The sequence below is a fragment of the Eptesicus fuscus genome, chromosome 1, assembly GCF_027574615.1.
Source record: "Eptesicus fuscus isolate TK198812 chromosome 1, DD_ASM_mEF_20220401, whole genome shotgun sequence".
Classification (NCBI taxonomy): Eukaryota; Metazoa; Chordata; class Mammalia; order Chiroptera; family Vespertilionidae; genus Eptesicus; species Eptesicus fuscus.
In genome coordinates this window covers 40,221,163-40,225,994 of record NC_072473.1, presented here as the reverse complement: position 1 = coordinate 40,225,994, position 4,832 = coordinate 40,221,163, and positions in this window count along the sequence as shown.

The window sequence follows — 4,832 nt, the reverse complement described above, 5'->3', positions numbered from 1 at the left end:
ACATATGACTAGTAGATACCATATTACAGGTCTCCACAAAGGGAGATTCTTCTGCTGGTGGACCATTCTCAAACATATGCCTTCACCAAAACACGCTTTATGTGACTGTTTGGAAATTTTTAATTCACTTAGAGCGACAGGTTCAGCATAAAATTCCACATACTTCAGATGTGCTTATCAAAACAATTAGTTGCTTGTAGCTTCTTATTTTTACCATTTTCCCTTTTTTATTTTAAAATAATTGACCGGTAACACCAATGTAATGCAGTGCGCTTAAGTGATGAATACTTCTGAGAGAATTAAGGATCTTTAAGATATTCGAATCATAGCATTAATTTGCCCAGATTGTTTCCATCCTCTCCACTGTTATATTACCTTTCTCACAGGCCTTAAACCAAATTTGATAGTTGAATTTTTCTACAATATGGAGTGAATTCATGCTTTAGTATCTAAACCAGGGAGATAATCACAACAATTGATGTGGAAAATGTGTTCACAGTCTAAACCAAACTTTCACCTGAATTGTTAGAACAAATGAATCCCAAAGAGTCTTCATATATCAATTTGCTATTTATTTTCTAAATAAGAGGTAAATTTCAGTTCTCTTGCCTACTAAAAAAATGCTGCCTAACTTTAGAACACGATGCACAGACAAATAGTCCTCTGCTCCTGATATATTTATTTATAAAATCTTTATTGTTGTGAGTATTACAGATGTCCCCACTTTTCCCCCGATTGCCCCACTCCACCTGGTTCGAGCCCTGTCCTAGGCCTTCACCACCATATTGTCTGTGTCCCTAGGTAATGCATATATGGCATACTGGTTCTTTGGTTAATCTCTTCCCACCCCCACCCCTTCCCTCTGAGATTTGTCAGTCTATTCCATGTTTCCATGACTCTGGTTCTATTTCATTTATCAGATTATTTTGTTCATTAGTTTCCTTGTTCATTTATTTTAATTTTTAGATTCAATTGTTTTTAGATATGTATTTATTGTGCTTTTATTGTTCATATTTTTTATCTTTTTCCCCTTGTTCTTCTTCTTCCCCTTGTCGCCCTTGTTCTTGTTCTTCTTGTTCTTCTTGTTCTTCTTGTTCTTGTTCTTCTTGTTCTTGTTCTTCTTCTTGTTCTTCTTCTCCTCCTTCTCCTCCTCCTCCTTCCTCCTCCTCCTCTTCTTCCTCCACCACCTTCTTCTTCTTCTTCTTCTTCTTCTTCTTCTTCTTCTTCTTCTTCTTCAAGAATACCCTTCAACATTTCATGTAATACTGGTTTGGTGATGATGAACTCCTTTAGCTTTTTCTTATCTGTGAAGCTCTTTATCAGATCTTCAATTCTAAATGATAGCTTTTCTGGGTAAAGTAATCTTGGTTGTAGGTTCTTGCTATTCATCACTTTGAATATTCCTTGCCACTCCCTTCTGGCAAATAAAGTTTCTGTTGTGAAATCAGCTGACATATGTACTGGCTTACCATTGTGGGCAACTAAGTGCTTTTCTCTTGCTGCTTTTAAGATTCTCTCTTTGTCTTTAAACTTTGGCAGTTTCATTATGATGTGTCTTGGTGTGGGTGTCTTAGAGTTCCTATTGATTGGCACTCTCTGGGATTCATGGATTTCTAAGTCTATTTCTTTCAACAGGTAGGGGAAGTTTTCTGTCATTATTTCTTCAAATAAGTTTCAATATCTTGCTCTCTCTCTTCTCCTTCTGGCATCCCTGTAATGTGAATGTTCATATGCTTGAAGTCCCAGAAGCTTCTTACACTATCTTCACATTTGTGGTCCTTTGATTGAGTGATTTTTTTAACCCTGTCCACTAATTCACTGATTTGATCCTCAGCTTCCCCTAATCTACTGGGTATTCCTTCCAGTGTGTTATTTGTGCTATGTCATTCCTCATTTCTGTTTACAGAGTTACTGTATCTTTTCACATATTGTTGAGAATCTTTACCATCATTACTCTGAACTCTATATCCGATAAATTTCTATCTCCATGTCATTGATCTATTCTTCCAGAGAATTCTCTTCTCCTTTCATTTGGGGGTTGTTCCTTTGTCTCCTCATTTTGGTTGCCTATTTGGGTTTGTGACTGTGTATTAGGTAGTTCTGCTATGCCTCTCAATCTCTAGTGCAGGACAGTGTCAAATGCTGTTTCTGATTAATTAGATCAGGCAAAGAATCAAAGCCTCCAAAGACCGCCTCTGCCTATAGACTGATAGGATTCCATCTTGAACTGCCCTCAGGCAATCACCCACAGGTGTGGTGAGATTTTTTCAACATGGTGGAGCAATTTCTTCTGCCTGGAGGCTAATTGTTATTCTCATTCTCTTAATGGGCTTCAGAAACTCTGCACTGCATGGCAAGGTGTTTTTTAAGAGGGTGAGTCAACTGTCTTCCCCTCAGGCAAAGCTGCCTGTACACTAAATGTCTGCATGAGAAAGATGACCTCCACAGTGCACTGGAATGACTCAATACAGGAAACTGGGGTGTCTGCCTTCTGAGCTTTAATCCCAGATCCCCCAATCCTGGCTTCTGCTCACAGAGCTCCAGTACACTCTGCCCTCCCTCTGCCAGAGCACAGGCTGAGTGGCTTCACCGGGAATTTTGTACATTGGCCCTTTAAGATGGTGCCTGAATTTCCAGCCATCTCTCCCTGGCCAACAGCAACCAGCTACTTTTCACAGCCAGATGTTATGCGGGTACCCTTCTCAGTTCTGTTGCTCTCTGCTGGCAAGGGGGGGGAAGCTTGGGGATTAGACCCCAGAGTTCTCAGTGGAAACCCCCCACAGTTGAGATATCTCTCTAGAACTTCAGTTGCTGTCTGTGGGAACCTGGCCAGCCCTTTTGTGCCTCCAACCCTCCTACCAATCTCTATGTGGTCTCCACTTTCTGTCCTTGGTCATTAGGTCTCTCTCTGGAGAGACTTCTATTAATTATTCAGGAAGTTTTTTTTTCCTGTATTTTTCCTGTATTTCCTGTATTTGTAATTCCAGTTTGGTCCTGGGAGCATGTCGGTGCAGCATCCAATCACTTTGCTGCCATTTTTAATGTCTAGACTGGATCCTTTTAATTGGAAGAACTTCTCTTCAAAAAGTCTCTGATACAGTTTCAGCAGAAACTCACATCTGTGCCTGAACCTCTCTCCCATTCAGTCCATGCAGCAGATGACATGAAGAAATTCCAGTGAATTCCTGTCTATCTTCAGATTTGTGGATCCTTTTTTCTTTTTGCTCTTTTGATGGGGTGTTTTTTGCTTCCTCATATTCCAAATCATTGATTTGATTTTCAGAAGCCTCTAGTCTACCTTTGAATCTATGTAAATTATTCTTTATTTCAGTTAGTATATGCTTAATTTCTGACTGGCTTTTTTTCATGTCTTTGACATTCTCCCTACCATTCTTGTAAGTCTTACTAAGTCCCTTGAAGCTCTCATTAAGATCCTTGAGCATTCTTATAACCATTGTTTTGAACTTGTGTTTACTTCCATTTCATTTCATTCTTTTTCTGGAGATTTCTTCTGTTCTTCCCACTAAAATGTTTCTTTGTCTCCACATTTTTCTTCTTCTCTGTGTTTGTCCCTACATATTAAGTAGAGCTGCTGCTTCTCCTGGAATTGGTAGAGAGGCCTTGTGTAATAGGTGTCCTGTGGGGCCCAGTGGCCCTGCCTCCCCAGTCACCTGAGCTGGGAACTTTAGGTGGGCCCCTGTGTGGGCTGTGTGCACAGTCTTGTTATATTTGAGCCTTGATTGATGTTGGCCTCACTGAAAGGAATTGGCCTCCAGGTCAATTGGCTATGAGGACCATCTTCAACTGCAGTGGAATAATTGCTATGCAGGAGATACCCCTATGGATTAAGACTTGCTTCAGTGGGGCTTTGGTGTTCACTGAATCTGCACCTTGAGTGTGTCACTCTTGGTTGTGTAGAGTTGTAATCTGGTATGGTCTGAAGTTGTCCACCAGGTGCACTGGCTTTGGGGTCTCCCAGGAGGTGCAAAGGCAACCACTGCCTGGGGCCACCCTGAAGGAGCTATAGAGGGATCAGCAGATGTCTGCTAAATCTGTTGGTCTAAGAAGTACCCAGGTGAGGCCAAGCTATGAAGCAAGGCAGGCTGGTGCCAGAGTCCGGTCTTGGGTCTTTTCTTGATAGATTTGGGGCATGCTTGTTTGAGAGATTTTAACAAATTCTGAAACCTGAGCCAGGGCAGGGCATTCATATGGAACATTCACTGCAAACAGCTTGGATGGGGCTGATAATTGTATGGGGCAGGCTAATCACCAGGGTGGAGTGAACAGTGTGAGCCAGGCTGATGGAAACTCAGAAATGGCTGTCAGTCAGCTCTGTGATGGGAGAGGTCTCAGCATAAAAACAGTGACATCTGCAAACACTCTTGCCTGAGAGAAAGCCACCTCCAAATTCTTGCTACGATGCCAGACAATGCAGTTGATCCCCGTATGTCCCTGGATACCCCCCAAGTCACTGTCCAGCACTGGAGATCAGAAGGAGTGAGTCCATGTAAGTTTGTGTGCTGGCCCTTTAAGAGGACCTGCTTGGGTCTCCAGGAGACTCTGTGTCACTCAGACACAATACCTCCTTGTTTTTATAGCCTAGAGTTATGGGAACTTCTCTTCCCAGGTCTGGAGCCCTGAGCTGGGGATCTGCTGTGGGGCAGGGTCCCCTTGCTTCTCACAGAAGGCCTCTGCTATCCCTCCCAATGAAAAATAACGCCACACATGGTTGTTGCACCAGCCAGTTCCATGCCTCCTGGATATCAGTCTCAACGTGCTTTCTTCTTTACTTGTCTACTTGTAAGACTTCCATTCAGCTAGATTTCAGGTGG